Here is an 18,821-nt window from a genome sequence, read left to right as displayed (position 1 = left end):
GTGTACTGCAGATGTTTGCTTGCATGGGTATCAGATAATATAAATCACCATTCCAACAGCATTCATACGATCAACACCTGAGGAGGATAAAGACAGGACTTGGTGAGGTTCCGATTAATAACTCTACGTTCCAATAGTTCAGAAATAACGAACAAGAAAAGAATGAACATTCTAAAAACAGTAGCATACGAAAGAAAGACATCCCTCCTTCCTCGTCCAGCTGTTTTGGAATCAAATTCTAGACAAACAGGAGAAGACCGTTGATGTTACCCAATCTCGACATCTGTTCGCACCATTCTCTGGCATGACTTATTGACCCACTTTTTATTATTCTGGGAGCATTTAATCACCATCTCTGTGTGCAATATGGATAAACGGAGGTGAAAGGTTTTATCTTCTTTTATCTAATTTGACATCCGTGTTTCTGCGCGCAGGGGGGGGGTGGAATGCTTAATACGTTGGTAAGATTTTTCAATAATCAATGAAATTAAAACAAATTTTGGCTACTCGTGTAAATTCTCTGGGCTAGAGGATCTTACTTGTGGAGCAGAACAAATGTCTGTTAACAACGAATTTTCCTATTCTGCGCATGTGTATTACTTCGAAGAAGTAAAGCAAAACGAGTTGCCTCGGCAATGAGCTTTCACACTTTGGTCTATCCTGTACACGTCGCGTAGAAATATGGAAATTTTAGAATTATCTTTGTTGTTTCATTAATTTATTTTTTACGTATAATGAAGTTAATAAACCCGGCTTCTATTACATTGGGTTCATTTCTGAGTAGTAGGAAATAATTTTATTGAAAGTCTGCCAGCAATGCTTAAACAGTGGAATGCCAAGGCAACAGTTTCATCAATGAATAGCCTGATGTATGCACATCCTTCGCACCTCAACCCCCGAGATAAGTTCGAAACAGTAATGGAGTCCATCTGCACACCCTCAAAGCTACTTTGCCGCTCAACGAACTGGATAGAACGCGAAAGGTCATGCCCATCGGGATGAAAGACGTCTTCCTGTTGTAATCTTTGTCGAAGCAATGAGCTACGAAGGGCAGATAATAATCTCCTGATCTCCTTATTTGTCTTCTGAGAGGTCTGCTCTAACCCGACGGAAAGACAGGAGGAGAAAACAAGGACAGAAATAGAAGCTCCGCCATGCTGGCCATTCTGCGCGCGCGCGAACAGACAGCGAGAGAGGTACACCGTAGAGAGCTCACCCAGATCAAGCGCTACCGCGCCGTGCACGTAGTTCGTTCGGCGAAACATTCACTTCTCTCTGGTGAAAGCAAAACGGTGAAGTGTCCGGGAGTCATTCTTCGTCAGTGGACTTCGTAAGAGAGCCCCAGAGGGAGTACGTTACGCTCTGACCTTTCTGTGTCGCTCCTTCCTCGCAAGAACGATAACCGCGGTGGATTGGCAGACATTTCGGCAGGTAAGTGAGTCTCCATAGCAACTCCTCTTCGAACGTTTCTTCACTGGGATCAACGGGTGGTGGGAGTATTTGTGAAGGCGATGGAGGCGTCTGTCCACACCCTTAACCTTCTCTTTCCAGAGAAGGATTTGAATACAGACATTTCTCAGAGGTGCTTAAATCACTTGCTATTGTTCGATGCATCGTGCGTAGCAAAAGAGAGGTTGTTTTGTCTGAGAGGTGTATTTTAGGATGGGTATTAGTGTCGTCTTAAATTTCTTTCTTAATTTATTCCTTCAAATATACCACGCTAAATGAGGATGACGTTGCGCTTCAAGCGTTTGACAAATGAACAGTCGAGCAACAGTTGATTTTAACTCCAGATCGAGCTCAACGCGCGCGCGCACCCCCCCCCCCCCCCACACGCATAATGGTAGAAGGTCATCTATCATTGGTGACAAAAGGGGGGAATGGTATATAAAATGAAACTGTCACAGTAGAAGTGCAAAGCGTAACATATTTTTTAAACTGCATGATCAGCATATAAGGAAATTATTATCGAGAATTATTATGGAAGGTACGAAAACAGAAATAAATGAATCCATTGAAAAAATTCAAGGTGAAAGCTCATTGTTTACGTAGAATTTCTTTTTTTAATGTGACGAAGGCGGTCTTAAGCCCTGCGATCCTTTGCAAAGCGGGAGGGAGAAGACTCGAAAGTGTGTTATGCCACTAGAACGAGATCCTCTGACGCTGTGACTACCTCAGAAAATTCAAACTCTCTATACGTAAAATACCCCCCCCCCCTCTCTCTCTCCAGAAATCTCAGATTAGCGTGACGTCGTTGAATCCTGATTTTGTTTTTATTAGATACTCGAAGGGTCCTTCACTTTGTTAACCGATTTTAGTATTCGAGAGGACCTTCCGCAATTTTATAAACGACGCTCGTGTATGAATCGTATGAGGAATGTTTGTCAGCGATTATGCAGAACCAAACCATTTAGTATTTTACCAACAGCAGCTGCAAAGTTTCGCTTATTAAAGCCATTAAAGCAACGGCTCAATGGTCGTTTCCTGACGGTTAAATACGATCGCCTGATCGTGGTTTTCCGTCGAGCGGAAAGCGGAAATAATCTTTGACAGGTAGAATTGCATTCGGTTACAGCTAAAAGCGCACAAGCTTTTTCAGCCCTGGAAATGCTGTTTCGTTTCCGAATGATAATTAATAAGAAGCATCCGCTTGCACTACAAATAACAATTTTGAAGAAAAACTGATATTTGTTGTGAAAACAAATGACAGGAGAAAAATCTCAAAAAATGAAGACTAAATCAACAAGTAAGCCTGCAGATCGTAGTATTTATTCCTATTTAAACAACTGACGGATTTAAATTTCAGTGCCAGGTCCACTTTACCGGTTGTTGGCATAAATCTGGTAATAGTTTGTTCGGGGGGAGGGGGGAGCAGACAAGCAAACAATATGTAAAAATACCGACACAATTTTTTCCGCCATCCACGAAAAGTTGTATAGTGTATGGGTATAGTAGGTGGGCTAAAGATTTTTTCTTTATTTATTTTTTACACAGTCCTTCAACCCTGCTCTACAGACCACACATGGAACTTTTGCAAGCCACTTCAGACCTCCATCGTGTAAGAGGGTAGGTGGGATCACACCGGACGATGAAATTCATTTCTCACTTAAGGACAATCACAAACATCCTTTTCCACGACGGGATTCGAACCTACACTCTGTTGGTCGGAGAGCAAGTATTACTTTGCCAACTATTCCATCATATGTAATTTAAAATGCAAAAAAATATATATAAAAAAGAATAAAAAGCTGAACTTCTATTAGTATTCAATGAAATAGCTGAATTTTTAATATGGACCATTTCAATAGTTAAATTCTTTACATTGCGCAACTATTTCATGACATTGCATATTTTTACTAACTGTAGAGACATGCGGTGTATCTGCCAACATCCCCTTGGGAAAAATAAAAGTAAATTAATTTTATTCTTTCAAGTTGCAATTTATTTACTTATTTATTCATTTAAAATTTATTTAATCATTTAGAATTGAATTTTTCATTTTGGTTTGTGGTTTGCGTTATAAGCGGCTTGTTGTAGTAAGAGTTATTTATTTATTTATTTTTTTACCATAAAAGTGTTTTATTCTAAATTTCATATTATAATACACAAGTCTGGATAATATGTGTAATACACACACACACACACACACACACACACACACACACACACACACACACACACACACACACACACACACGTGCGCTATATATCAAAATACTTCCTTTTATTTAAATTTATGTTCATTTATCAAGCGTTGCCGCTGTTTTGTCTTTATCTATTTTTATATTGTATTTAACTGAAAATAATTAAATTGCTGCTAATTTATTACAATTCTTAGATAAACGCCCTCTAAAGGAATATTTTACCTGATTCCGATTCGCACACAAAATACCTTTTTGAGCAAAATAGGGTTACAATAAAACAAATGAAATATAATTTAACAATTACTAGCTAAACCTGTCAATAACTTAACATTATGATATTCGTTCGATATTATTTACTGACCTCTCTGGCACCACCTGGTGGCTAGAACATGTATCAGAAGTATTCCAAAAATAGATTTAGTGAAACAAACGATAAAGATCGAATATTCATTTTTATTTTAAAGCAATCTTCGAGAATGTAAAGGCGTTCTTTTGGTACTACTTGATAACTGTTTAATAAATAAATATGGTGTGATTAATTAATTTGTGGAATCCTAAAGAAAGCACGACCAGTGTTATAGATTCAAAATAAACGTATTTATTATTTAAAATTTATTTCTCTCATTTATTTCAAATATGAAGTGAAACTTAACAACCTGGAAAAACGCAGCAATAAAATAATACCATAAAATAATCTCGTAATGGCATTAAATGAAGGAATCAATTACGAATTTATGATTACTGATTCCTCCGAAATCTTATTACAAAAAATAATAATGATTTAAGAGTGTAAAAAAATCATTTCTTCATAACTTTACAATTAATAAAAGTGAAGCAGGCTATCGTTATAACGCATTGTTTAATCTGCCAAATTAACAGCGTTCTTAAGCACTTAAGAAAACAAATAACTTTCTTACGAACACAAACGTGCACGCACGCACACACATACACCTGGATAAAAATAATTAATGTTGTGCAACGTAAACTGTTCCGGTCGATAAAACACAGCTATAATAAAGATACGCCGATATCGAATGACTCTCTCCTCTCTCTCTCTCTCTATTTCAACAAAAACAAGCAACATATCAGAAAATATATGAGAACAATATATTCAAAGGAAGCCTATTAATAAAATTCCGACATTCTTATCATGATATGTAGGTCACTTATAAGAAAGAAAGTAACGGGCGCATATATACTTCGGTAATATCTGAAAATTATCGGCACTCGAATTTGTAAAGGGAGAAACAGGAAATCATTTTAGCCAATGATGGAAATGAGTTGATATTTTATACTCGTGCGCTCTATTACTGAACATAAATGCCATACAATACACTGAATCGGTTGGCCTGTGGGGATTGATAACCGAAGGATTGAATTCTTCGATCGATATGGATTTTTCCACAAACAACAACAAAAAAAAATGGCATTTTCTTGACAGTTCCAGGTGTCGTTATTATGGTTTAACAAAATAACTCTAAACTGTATATTTAAATCTACAGCTACTGTGAACCCACATTGCCTTAGTCGTCTGAGATTAGCGAATTCACGGGTGAGCGAGCGCGCCAATGACACACACACACACACACACACACACACACACACACACACACACACACACACACATACATTGCTTGATTAAATGCAGTACATTACAGAATTAATATGGCGCTGCGAATGGTAGTTCTGATTTAAATTCTTCTTTCTGGAATGGATTTAAAAAATAAAAAAAAAATTGCGCGCTCGTGTAATGTACGGAATTCGATATATTTTTTTTTTTCCTTATTGTGCATTCGTATTAGCCTTTTGTCCCGTTGAACTTCTATTTCTAAATGCGCTGCAATGCTTTCATTTATTTTTTTGTTTACTTTTTGCAACCTGATAGATTTTTCGACACGCAATGATATTCCTTTTCGTGTTCGCTAGCGTAAAGAATGAAATTACTGTTAGTTGAATTTCCTAGTTCGGTATAAAGCAAACTTTTGCAGACATTTGTTTTTATTTGATCAGAGAACTTTCTGATTCCCTATTATGGTTGTAATTAAAAATCGATGGGATTTTTAATGGCACGCTAAATTAAGATTAAAAAATAGCACCTAATATCTAATATAAAAAGACGATAAAAAAAGGCAATAAAAAGACAAAGACAATGAAAACAGGCAGAATCGTTGAAAATGTCAACTGTGTTGTGAACGGAGGACCTGTGGAACAAGTAAAACATTTCAGCTACTTAGGCACGATTTTTAGTGAAGATGGTAAATTAAATATGGAAATAGACAACAGAATCAGCAAAGCTGGTATGGTAGGAAGTCAAATGAACAGTGGCGGTCGGTGAAAATTTTAAGTGGGGGTGCTGCATATACAAAAAAATTCTTTTTTTTTCCTAATCAGAAACCAATATTTATAATATTTTTAATTTATTTATTAATAAATAAATTTACATATTAAAAATTACTTTATTAACAATATTTCACCCTCACCACGAACAAACACCAATAATAAACGTTTCGTATCTCACAGAAATAATGCGCATACGATACACTGCCCAAACGAGCAGTATCGGAATCACTTGTAACGTGCAATGACAAGCGTAAACGAATATCGGCGAGTCTAGCTGCAATTGGCGCGATAATTCTCACACTACGTTAGATCGCAGTGCATTTATTTCGTGTAACGATAATTGAAAAAATATAATTCTTTTCATATTTTCAACAGTGACGCTCATCATAATTCAGCCTTGTATCTATAATAAATAAATAAATATATGTTATTTTAACAAAATAAAATAAGATTTACAAAAAAATAGTTCACCCTCACTACGAACACGCACCAATAATAACAGTTTCGTATCTCACAGAAATAACGCGCGCAAGCATACGGGTCAGAAGTAAAACACTTGATACACTGCCCAAACGAGCAGTGTCGGAATCACTTGTAACGTGCAATGAGAAGCGCAAACGAATATCGGCCAGGAAGCTGCAATTGGCCTAACGTGATAATTCTGACACCGCGTTAGATCGCAGTGTATTTGTTTCGTAATCTAAAGCGTTAATCGAACAATTCCAATTATTAACTATTCAATCAATGTCAAAACATAAGCTGTAACCTTTAACATGTTATACTGCATTTATATAATGTTGTAAGCATTGTCATTATTTATAAACACAAACAATTTTTTTTTTTTCATTTTTCCATGGGGCTGCTGCAGTGTCGCAGTGCTTATATGCGAGCCGCCACTTCAATTGAATAAATTCATATGGAATAAGAGAGAAATTAGTCGGAACACTAAATTAGCTGTATACAAGACAATGTTCAAACCAGTTTTAACTTATGGATCTGAGAGCTGGGTCAGAAGTAAAACACTTGACCAAAGACTAGAGACCGCAGATATGAGAGTCCAGAGAAAGATTAGAGGCGTGAACAGATGGCATCAATGGCAATATCATATTAAAAACGAGGATATTAGGAAAGAACTTGACATTGTCAGCATCCAGGAATGCGTGAGCAGAGCTAATCTCAGGTGGTATGGTCATTTAAACAGAATGGGCGAAGAAAGATTAGCAAAACAAGTGTTCTCTGCCAGGTTGGCAGGAAAAAGACCCAGAGGAAGACCAAGATATAGGTGGATTGATACGGTACAAAGTGCTTTAGAAGATAGAAATATAAGATCTGATAATGTTGGAGTGTTGACAAGTAACAGACTGATTTGGAGGAAAATTGTAGATAGGAAGTTAGTAATGATGTAATTTTTTTGTGTAGTACTATTATATCCTGTACACCCCTTGAGGGTACATGGCAGGAATTTGATGATTATGATGACCTAATATCTAAGTAATAAATGCTTAGTTTAGAACATTTAAAATTTCGCATTCCAAACAAACTGAAAAATATCAAAATAAGTATTCCACTCTTATAGACCTTATTAGGCTGTTGTATCATTAACTGCAAATCCTCAAACTTCTTGCCAGTTGTAACCCAATTGACTGACGCAACACAATATTTATAGTTCGTGAGTTATTTAATTCTAAAATAGCTGTCATTGGGAGAAAAATGTTTAATTTAATGGATAATTATTGTACTTATTTTCATTATGAATAAATAGCAAAAGAATCAAAAATATTAATACAGTATAATTTTTTAAATAGTGGCTTCACACATAAAACAAAATGTATATAATTTATTACTGGTATATATTTTTCTCAATATGTCATGAACTTCCTCCAGGGAGAAGACAAGAACTGGTAACAACATTTAAATTCTGAATATAAGAAAAAGTCATAGAGCATACGTATAATATCACGTGTCTCGGTCGCAGTTGTCCAGTAGGAGAAAATACTATAAGAGGTCAGAAGTGGGAATAGATATATAATTAAGTTATTTATTTAAAAATAATAAACAAACCTTAAATTACAAACCACTAGGAGAAAGAAAACCAGGACATATTCTTAAGAAATTCAATGATGGCTTCGAAGGAGGCTGGAACAGGCCACTCTAGGCATAAATACTTGACAAGCATGATGATAATGATCAAAAATAATATATAAATAAAATATAAACAATTATAAGCAATTAACAGCAATTACCTCCCAAAACTTAGAAATAGGCATACAGTCTGTCCAATTAAGATTAGGAAGCGGAGTTGGGCTTCACACGATTCGAAAACAGACGATCAGATTTGAACCTACTGTACGAGTGTAGCATCTTAATACGGTTTCAGTGAACTCTGTGTGTAGTGCCGATGGCATGAGAAGCAAGGTCTGAACCTTCAGAATCCAAAAATCTTCACGTGCTTTCATTCCAATCCAAGAACATCAAGATTGTATAAGATTTGTTGCAAATTCTTCGCTGAATGAGGTTCATGACATATTCAGCAAAATACATACGAGTAATAATTTAGTTTTCTCTTACATGTGCGTTATTTTAAACATCATACTATGTTTAACGCGCATGCATCTAAAGTCAAGTAAATACCGATTAATTTTCCTGTCAGGAAAATTCCAACCTTCCTTCTTTCATCTAAGAACAAGCTTCCTCCATTCATCTTTCAAGGTGTCAACCAGATTTCCTGCTGTTGCGGATTGTCTTACTTCGATCAATTAGGTAGACCTGCTCTCAGATGTGAAAAACATAAATCTTATACCCAGTACCACGAACCTGGACAGTCTTTCTTGGCTGAATATGCCATCTCTATTAATCACAGAGTACTGTGGAAGAAAGCTAAACTTCTACACAGAAGTAGACCCCTTATGAAACATCTATATAAAGAAAGTTGGGGGGATTTTTTGCATCGTCCATATTTGAAATGACCTGGCAAGCTGAGTATAAGAGAGGTAACCGAAAGCCATCAGATCAGTTCAAAAACAATACATGTTTATACATACGAGCGATTTTTAATTTTTCTAATTTTTAAAAGCTTTTTAAATTGGTAATTTTATCAACTGTTTTTGTGAAAATGACTGACTTTATAAATTCTTCTTGAAAAGTTTAAGAGATCACCGCTAGCTCAGCACAGAGGATTGCATCTTCTGTTGACACAATTAAGTGATAGAGCAATTTTAGTGTTATGGCTTCTCAAATAAGTGCTTGTCACACCGTGAAGAATAGACGTTGCATGACACGACTAAGTGTCAGAGAGGAAGCGAGAAAATCAGGCAGAGTCACGTGACCCGCGAGTAAAAGACTGGTGATGGAAACTGTGCTCGTCACACAACGGCTAACCGCATCTTAGAGTACATGATGCATTTTCAAAATAATTTCTGAAAATATTTCGACGTTTCCATGAAAATTATCGATAAAAGCGTTCTCTTTCAGTTATCCCACTGAAACTTTCCCCGCTGGAACTTTCGTAGTATACTAAATACGTGTAGACATTGCAAATATCCTCTAACTTTTATTGAATATTACAGCCCCAAAAAGGCTGTAAAACTTTGGCATTTATTAATTATGTTTGTAAACCTATAGACCATTTATAACGTGACTGGGCTAAGAGTTAGTTCGGAAAAGCTACGCTGGACACCCGAGATGGAACTCTTTCAAGTAAGCAGAAAGATGCAGCTCTGGAGTACAATTCATGTGCAATCAACAGAAATTATACTCAAATAAATATGCAGTACAATTAATACATATTAATAAACACTTATTCCCAATTTACTGATAGAGAGAAAAATAATAAAAATGTTAAAAAATAAAAAAATGAAATGAAAAACGGGTGCGACTTTGGAAGATGAGGAGTACTCTTGAGTGTCAGTAAACACAAGCCCATCTCACCTGGTGATAATATTTTAAATACTTTCTGGCATCCAGATAGTCGGTTGTCACCTGAGCTTTGGGAGTGTTGGTTCATTTTCCATAAGAAAATATATAAAAACGGTTTCAAACAATAATTCGTACAAATACTCCTGTTGTCACAATGGATGAATTTAAGCCTTCAGGTGGAATGTCATAATATAGTATTATTACTAAGGTACGCTGATTATGGAGATTTGATTAAATGAGGCTAACAGGTTAAATGCAAAAGGTCACACGTTCGTGATCACGATAGAAGATCATGCTGTAATTAATAGCAAACTGTGGTAGTTGTTTTGCTTCACTGCAAAGGTTTCGTTAGCTTTACAACCACATCAACAAAATGACATCGATCTGAGAAGTGCATGCCGGGATGTTTCTCTGACTGTTGTTGTAAAGATCTTATGCCAATGCAAGTAAGAAGAAATTTCGAAGCTTGTTCTTCGCGAGCGAGGTCGACGAGTCTCCTTGACTGTGGCCAGAGGGGGAAAAAATCTTAGCTCTGCCAAGTTCCGTTTTACTTCTCTAGAATATTCCATATTTATTTGTCTCCGTTCTTCCCGCTGGTGCAGGCAGGGGCGCGCCGGTCATATGTGCAATGTGTGCGACGCACACAGGCGCCAGGATAGTAAAGGCGCCAAAGAGGAGGAAATACTTTTTTAAAAAAACGTTTTTTTAAAGTGATTTTTTTATTGGAGAGGGATGGGGATAGGGGCGCCAACTTAAGTTTTGCACACAGGCGCGGACACTACTGGCGTGCTACTGGGTATAGGGGCGCCAACTAAAGTTTTGCACGCAGGCGCCGGACACTACTGGCGTGCCCCTGGGTGCAGGTCATTAAAGTGGACTGCACCAAGCCTTAGGTTTCGTTGCAGTTATAGTTTCTTTCCTCCCCACTCTTCCTGTATGCGGGTAGTGACTGAATAAATATGGATCGCGTCAGCGCACACAATAACAAATACTGGCAGGGGAAAACACGCTGATTCACGGTAAGAAATGTTTCGTTAATAAAGCACATCAACTGGATAAAAGGGAATCCGAAGACCAAAATGTGCAGTTAAAATGAGAAGAAAAAAAAAGTCAAGTCATGGCTATAGTCTATTATAAAAAAAAAAGAGCTAAATTTAGTTATTGCATTAGCACAACAGCTGCACAGAGCTGTTTTGTGAGTTATGCACTGCAGACAAAAAAAAAAAAAAAAACCTCCCTAATATTATCAGTAAATAGTTCAAATAAAATAACTTTCAAAATTTCATTACAGATCTTACAGATCAAACTTGATTAAATTCCAACAGAGCATTGATTTCGAATCATTTTTCCAAAACAAACCGCACAATTATGAAAAAAAAACAAAAAAAAAAAACATTATTATAATTTCTAATTGTGTTGCCGATAAAATATGGAATTCCGATAAAAAATCGAATTATAGCGGAAAATTAAATCAATAAAAGAATACTTTTTTTCATCAATCAGCTTCTCCTGGTTGAAACGGATATTGTTGCTTTAGAGCATGCGCATATAGCGAGAAAGGCACTTAGAACTGGCGCTCATGAATGTGCACATCCAATAAACTGGAACTTGTTCACAGTTGAGTTTTGAGCACTGCCATAATGTTTGTGATAAAATCGATGCAGGCGTCAAAAGTTACAGCATGTTTATGACACATCTACCGCACAATTATTGTACACATCATTTTGCCGGTAGAGATAATCGGATGGAAATGAAAAACGATTTGAGAAATTTGAATGCCGATTCTAAAGTATATGATTAAATTTTAAACAAGTCGAGTAAGGGACAATCATTTTGCTGAATTTTGTTAATAAAAATTGGGCTGACTAAAACACAAAAACTGAAATACATGAAGAACTTCTTGCATGTATTGTAACCACAAAACTTTATTCTATTCCAACCATACGAAGCCGAGTTATATAATTTCATCAATTACTGTACCTAAAAATAGAATACCTGTGCACCCCGATTATTCAGATGGCCACAGTCCGATGCACTTGATCAGCGAGTACTTTTGAGGGAGACAGTTCTGAGGAAACACAGACAACTGTCAACCGAAACAAAAATATTTTGTTGGAAGGAAGGTTATAATTTCGAAACCAATAGATGATTGCGTTTCCGACAAAGAAACAGCACCCACTGCTAATTTCCTATCCCCTTCGATCCCAAGGATAATGGAGTTCGATGCCAGGAAATTTTCCAATATCTCCGGATGGTTGAAGCCAACGTGGAGGCCTTAAAATCAGTTGGACCTTGAGATTCAGTCACTGACAACTCAAAAGTCAAAGGCAGAACCGCAAGGCAGCTCATGAAGCGCGTTGTCAAATCCCCCATTAATGAATGAATCCCACAGACACACACGCACGCGCCATCAAGGAAACCCACTTTCTGCTATGACTTCGGCGGAAATTACCTCACAGAGCTACACGTACATCAGTCACGTGGCTTTCTGCATGCGGGGGCGAGAGCAAAAGATATTCGACATCCCACAATAATACAAGTCCCACGGAACTTGGATTCCGCTGTGAAAGAGGTGAATCTCCAGTTAATAATCAGGTCTGCAGTTGCGGTGAGCACAGACTGGAAAGTCTGGTGACCTCTCCTCTGGTTACCGCACGCTACAAGAATAGGCTATGTACGTCATTGTAAATAGCGCGCGACTGATGACGTATGCTATACAATTAGAGGATGCCGTAAAAACGTTCTCCCCTGGGAAGAATGATAGAACAGGTACTGTCTTCGACAGCACGGAAATGGGTGTAGTCTCTGATTCAGCGTTGTCTGTGGGAGCAGGGGGAGGAATCTATGAAAAGAAACTTTTTTTTAAAAAAAAAGACTAAAATAACATTTAGGCCAACATCTCTCAATGGTACATATAACAAAAAAAAAAAAAAAAAAGAAGAAGAAGAAGCAAACTTCAAATACTTTATTTAAACATCAGGTTCGCTTTAGCCAACTGATGATTTGTGAATTAGATATAAGAAACGCAAAATGACCTCCAGGAGCACGATATATTTACAACCAATTCCACAAAAGAAGCAATACTGGTGTCATTTTTGACCACTTTTTCTGGTGTTGCAGTTTTAACCCATGTTTTAACTTTCTTGTAAAATATAAATTTAAAAAAATACACGAAATAAACAGAAAAGGCAGTCAATGCTGGTGGAGATTTTCGAGGGATCGTTCAAAGGCAAGAAATATTAGTGGATGGAGCTCGTTGTGTCGAGGAAGTGTGTACAGTTCGCATTCATCGCAATTGCACGCTGCTTCATTTCAAATAAGGTAAATCTCAATTTGCATCGTGTGTTGTGCACTTCGCACTCGGATCTTTCTCGCACATGCAGTTAAACACAGTTCAGCTTTTGTTAATGCTGGCTCTACTAGTCTTGCCTCCGAGATAAATTAAAATTTCGCCTCCGCTTTTACATAGGAAAACTGTTTTATAGGACAATAAATATCATACGACACGGAACATAGCATAAATATTCTGAATTACAGCGAATTGTTCCCTGTAATGCAAGAGGATACTTTTCTGAAAAAAGCAGTTAAGAATTTAAAACAAATTTACAGAGCGTTACTTTGGAAAGTTACACATCGCACCATTGCTTAAGCAGCCAATGCAGATGAATTATTTCCTCCAAGGCTAATCTCAGAAAGGATTTTATTCTTCTTAACTTGAAGAATGTCACAAATTTGAACGCCACAAAGCAATTCTGTTTACTTTGCGAAAACGTGCAGAGGTTAGAAGGTAAGGAAAAGTAAGGGGGGGGGGTCCTCTTCCCTTAGCAACGGCGTAAATTTAAGGATGTGCTAAAAGTTTTTGGACCGAGTATAGTCGTGTAAAGAAAATCGATTCGATTGGAAATTTTACCAGAATAAGTTGCGACCGTGCGTACTCGTGGGCATGGTTTTATTTCTCTTTTATTAATTTATTTTTAATTAGAATTCGAGCATGGTATGTGATCACATTTGGCTGTGAGTTTCGGCTGCTCCTAATTTGAGTGGCTCAGGTGTGGTGCTCCTTTCGGTATCAAAATCGGTGTGTTGGTTTTGCCTGTTCTCCGGCTGGAGGAGAGGATGATATCGCATGACACCGGCTAACTGATCCTCATTTACTATTCTTCATTAGACAGGACTCTAACCCGGATACTGTTGATCGTGGTGGACGGAAAAACAGCATGTTTGCTGAAATATATGCAATGCGGCTATCGACAAAGTCCACGAGAAATTGTGTTGGGAAGTCACGGATTGGCCATTTCAGGTTATTTATTTCTATTCGGGAGATTATGAACTGTTTAAAGGTTTGGTGATTATTTACTCATTGCTTAGAGACGCATTCATTAACTCTGTTTTTTCAGTGATGTGATATTTCAAGGGCGAATTACCATCCCTTTTGAAAGCGCCTGTGGATGTGCTGCCATTGCCTATCAGATACTTTGTGCGAAATTCACTCTGAGTAAAACACAGTTGGTCTCAATCCAGGAATGAACTCCGCTCTGACCGGTAGTGATTCGGAATTTTTTTTTTTTTTAAATCTGGAGTACGAATAGATATCTGGTAAATATTTGATCCACTTTAGTGAACAGAGAATATTTTTGTAAAGTGGTTCGGCAACTCTTCCCTATTTACTTTTTCAAATAATAAAAAAGAGAAAAGAAAAGCAGCATATCCGGCTTTGGATTTTTTTTTTTGTTGTTGTTGTTGTTGTTGCTGTTTGTTAATCACTAAAACGTATCCTCAGCACCCCTGTGTTTTCCACGCCTCAGCCAACGCTGGTTTTCGTATGCATCACTGAAAACTGGGACTGTTAACAAGCCTGCTGCTGAAACAAGATATGAAAAGATTAAATAAATTCCCTAATAGCTTTTGTCTTTTCATTCTTCAAAACAAGCAGGCCACATCCTTGTTAGGATAAAATATCAAAATTATGGTAAACATTTTAAAAAAATTAAATATGAAAAAATATTGTTTATTATCGATAAAATTATACAGTTTGGTAGAATTCAAAATTACTTAAAAATAAAATCCATTATCATAACCCCAATAATGTTCTAAAATAAAAACTATAACAAATGTTGTCTTTAATTGTGATGTCCAAATATTTAAAGAGACGGAGTAAACACGATGAGCACTACGAACACTCTACTACTGGCGCAAACTGCATATAAACAACAGCGGAACTGCGCGACGGACAGTGCCGCATTACGCTAATAGCTCGCATCTCACTATGACGTCTATATGCTTGCGCGCGTAGCAATATGACACTGTGGTAAACACAGTGCTGCTAACGTCCTTCGCCCTCCTAAGTGCTACAAGCTGGATTTTTATTATTTTTATACGAAATAAGAGAATTGTAGAGGATTGTTGATGATAAAATTAAATATTACAATCAAATATAAATAAATTAATAAATATGTTTATATATCGAGAAAAATTGTTCTCGATTTTTCTGAAATGCAGATTAAAAGCAAGACTCAAATTTCTTCTGGAGTAAAAAAAGCCTAAAAGTTACTTTATTATTATTATTTTTTTTTCAGTCAGTTGCAAATGTCCATTTTAGAATGATCTTTCTTTTGATATCATGGACATCACTACGAAGCAAGACAGGCGCCGCCACAAAATGAGAATCGAATGGATGTGCTAGTTCGAAAATATTTTTGCGTGATAATGTAAATTTTTAATTCCTACACAAATATTATTCATACCAAAAATTTCTGATGAATAAAAAACACCTTTGCTGTCATTTTTAAGAAAAGTACTCGCTCAGAGCATCGCTTCTATCAAAGATGTAGAAACAAAACACTGTTGACAAAAATAAACACGCAATATTCTCTGTCATTAAAAACAGTCAAAAATCATCGGCTTGGTTTTGAAGAGAATTTCTATTTGCACTACTTCAGCTTAATCACGTTCTCCAGGCTTTTATTATCAGGTCGACAGACAGACGCCACACAGCAGTTGGTTTTCCTGAACGAAAACATGCTAAAAAAGCGATGCCTTTTATTGGCTGCAAATCAACGGTAGTGTCAGCTCACTTGAAGCATTTTAGAAGCAAATTATCAGATTACAAAAAAAAAAAAAAAGTCCACAACATTAAAGAACGCGTATAGAAACGATGTGAGACAAACGGTGCGTTGCATTCTTGTAGAGTGACGTTGTTCTTTCGTTTGTCTTATTTACTCTACATAGTCGACGACTGTTCGTTTCGAATACACAATTCGGTGTCGCTTCGAATCGTTTCACCACTAAAAATGGCCTGATTTAACTCAATATTGAGATGACGTATAAAAATTGTGTACCAACGGACACGCTTTATTTATTTATTTATTTTTTTTTTCAAATTTAAATCAAATGTGCCAACAACTCCAGCAAAATTCATCCCGCAAGTGCAGTCCCATTGTAAATGGACAGATGATCCACGCAAATAAACGCTTATACTTTAGGCGAATCGAAAACGTGTTACGTCTGAATCGAAACGAACCCGTGTGTCACGTCATATCGGTTAGAGCGACTCTCCACATTAACCAAATAAGATTATTCTTGGATGCGCATCTGAGATTATTTGAGAAACAGAATTCGGACTCGTCAACGTCTTTTGTGCCGAGTTAGTAGTACAATCAAAGATTCATGCCTAGCTCTTTCATTCGCTAATATTTTTTAATACGGAGACTAAACCGATAACATAACGAAAATTCAGCTCTCATTGTAAATGTTTTGTTTTTAATAAATGTTAAGGTCATTTTTCAAAGTGGTATTTTTTTTTATTTATTTCGCAGAAATCGAAGTCCTAAATTTAGTTTAATCCTTTATCCAAGTGTAAGCAAACAATGTTTGCGTCTGAAGTATCTTCAGGACTGAGGCAACTCGTGGTAAAGGTGGACCAAGTTCTCATCACTTTTCTTAGTATCTCCCATAATGCACATGAGCAGTGGCCCGTCCCTTAACACGTTCATTGCCAATCACGCGATATCGCGCGATGCGAGTTCTCACCAAACGGCCGATCACGCGTTGTCGCCGCTAACTAAATAAAAAAATAAAAAAATTTGGCCACCACACGAAATTCCAATTTTCAGCTTGGCAATGAAAGTGTTAATGCATAGCATTATACATGTCCGCAAGGAGATGTGCTTTGCATTATGGGAGATACTGAAACAAGGAGTGATGAGAGCTTGGTCCACCTTGACTACGAGTTGCCTCAGTTCCGAAGTTACTTCAGGCGCAAACTTTGTTTGCTTACACTTGGATAAAGGATTAAACAAAATTTATTATAGTCTAGCCAAGTGGAAGAAACTTCCAAATTGAAATCCTATTGGACTTGTTGAATTAAAAAAGGGGAATCTGCTTTCATTACAAGATCAAACATTGTTCCAATGAAACCGAATCAGAGATCAAATTATCGTAAATACGTTTGCATTATCCTTATAATGCAAAATCAAAAAAAAGTTAGTAGCTATGTTAGTGTTAGTAGCGATCCTTCGCATTGCACATATAATTTCGCCTTTTTATGTGAAATATTGATATATTTATTATTACTTTTACCAAAATTAAAAAGGAATAAAAATAAGCAAAACAAGTTAAATTTCCTCAGTCCAACTACTTTTCACTGGACACCACTCAGGTCCAAGAGTTTTTTAAAAAAGGATTTTTCATAAGAAGCACATACTTAGTCAACAATTCTAATAAGAGTCTTTATAATCTATTTTTATTCACAATAAACTATTACTAAGACCAGTGTGAAATTTAACCCGCTTATTGGTTAGAGCTAAAAGAGCTCCTCCCGTCCTCTTTGGGAATACAACGCGTTAATTATTATTACGTGACACCTCCAGGGTATCCCAAGACTCATCGATGGAGAGCACACCTACTCTACAACTCTGTCTCCACCAACTACAACACCATTTCCACAGATAATCACAAACATCCATGACCACTGTGGGATTCGAGCCCGCAGCCTTTTGGCTAGAAAGCGAGCGGATAGATACGCTAACCACTCGGCCAACCAGGCCGGCGATAATAATAAAACAATCCGCGGTATTTACCGGCTCATAAGGCTCACGACATGCTAACTCTTCTTCGCTTTCGGAACCATAAATTTAGTATAAAGTAGTTAGTATTATGCCTAAATATATATTTGTGCTTCTAAATTTGCTCTTGTAAACTTCGCATCCAAAACAGGATTGGAACCTAAGTCTTTTCAACTAAGCAGGGCATCAGGGACACCTTTATATTCCTTTACATACCTTTATATATCAAAATTGAGACTAGCGCTGTATTTATTTATATGTTTATTTGGGCGAAGGCTTCAGTGAGAGTCACAAAGGGTTTAAAATGTTCTCAATGTGGGAATCATTGCAGGATGCGGGGAAAGTGGAATATCAGAAACTTAGTAACAGAAAGCAGACAAACTTTGGCTGCACATGATCCCCGCGTGACTAGTGAAGAGTACAACGGAACAAAGCTAACTTCAGAGGGGGCCAAACTCCTTAAAAAAACAGTCAGTGGGAGTCATTTTCCGAGTCAGATGGAAACAAAAATAACTCACTTCTATACTATTTTTAACGCGTCAACATAACCAACAGTATTGTTTTGACACATCCGTTCTCCTAAATGCTTTTTTATTTATCGCATAAAAATATCTAGAACAAATTATAAAGAGTTCTATCAAAATTCAGTTCTGCTAAGAACAGTGTTTTTCAAAGTGTGGTACGCGTACCCCCGGAAGTACGCGAAAGGTCGTTAGGGGATACGTGGCAATTTTCGGTTATGCATAATTAAAGGAGTCATTATATTTTCAACAAACAGTGCAATTAGAGAACCGGGATAAAACGGCACCAACTAATGAATCACATCCCCTCTACAACAGAAACTGCTGTATAGACCAGC

The 18,821-nt window shown here is 36.9% G+C and overlaps 1 protein-coding gene across 4 annotated transcripts in view; it reads left to right on the top strand.

The window, feature by feature from the left end:
- Window positions 1-1,139: 1,139 nt before the first annotated feature.
- sbm (L-type amino acid transporter sobremesa) overlaps window positions 1,140-18,821 on the top strand; it is a 196,265-nt gene continuing 178,583 nt past the window's right edge. For 2 of the 4 annotated variants that reach the window (XM_090398360.1, XM_090398365.1), the window contains exon 1: window positions 1,155-1,431. The gene's annotated coding sequence lies outside the window, so the exon portion shown is untranslated. Of the gene's footprint in view, window positions 1,432-18,821 lie in introns of all 4 variants that reach the window. The other 2 variants (XM_090398362.1, XM_090398364.1) reach the window with 2 other exon arrangements.

This window comes from Typopeltis vanoorti, chromosome 9 (assembly GCF_054136105.1).
Source record: "Typopeltis vanoorti isolate ZY-2024b chromosome 9, IOZ_Tvanoo_1.0, whole genome shotgun sequence".
Classification (NCBI taxonomy): domain Eukaryota; kingdom Metazoa; phylum Arthropoda; class Arachnida; order Uropygi; family Thelyphonidae; genus Typopeltis; species Typopeltis vanoorti.
This window is presented reverse-complemented; position numbering and strand designations above follow the sequence as displayed.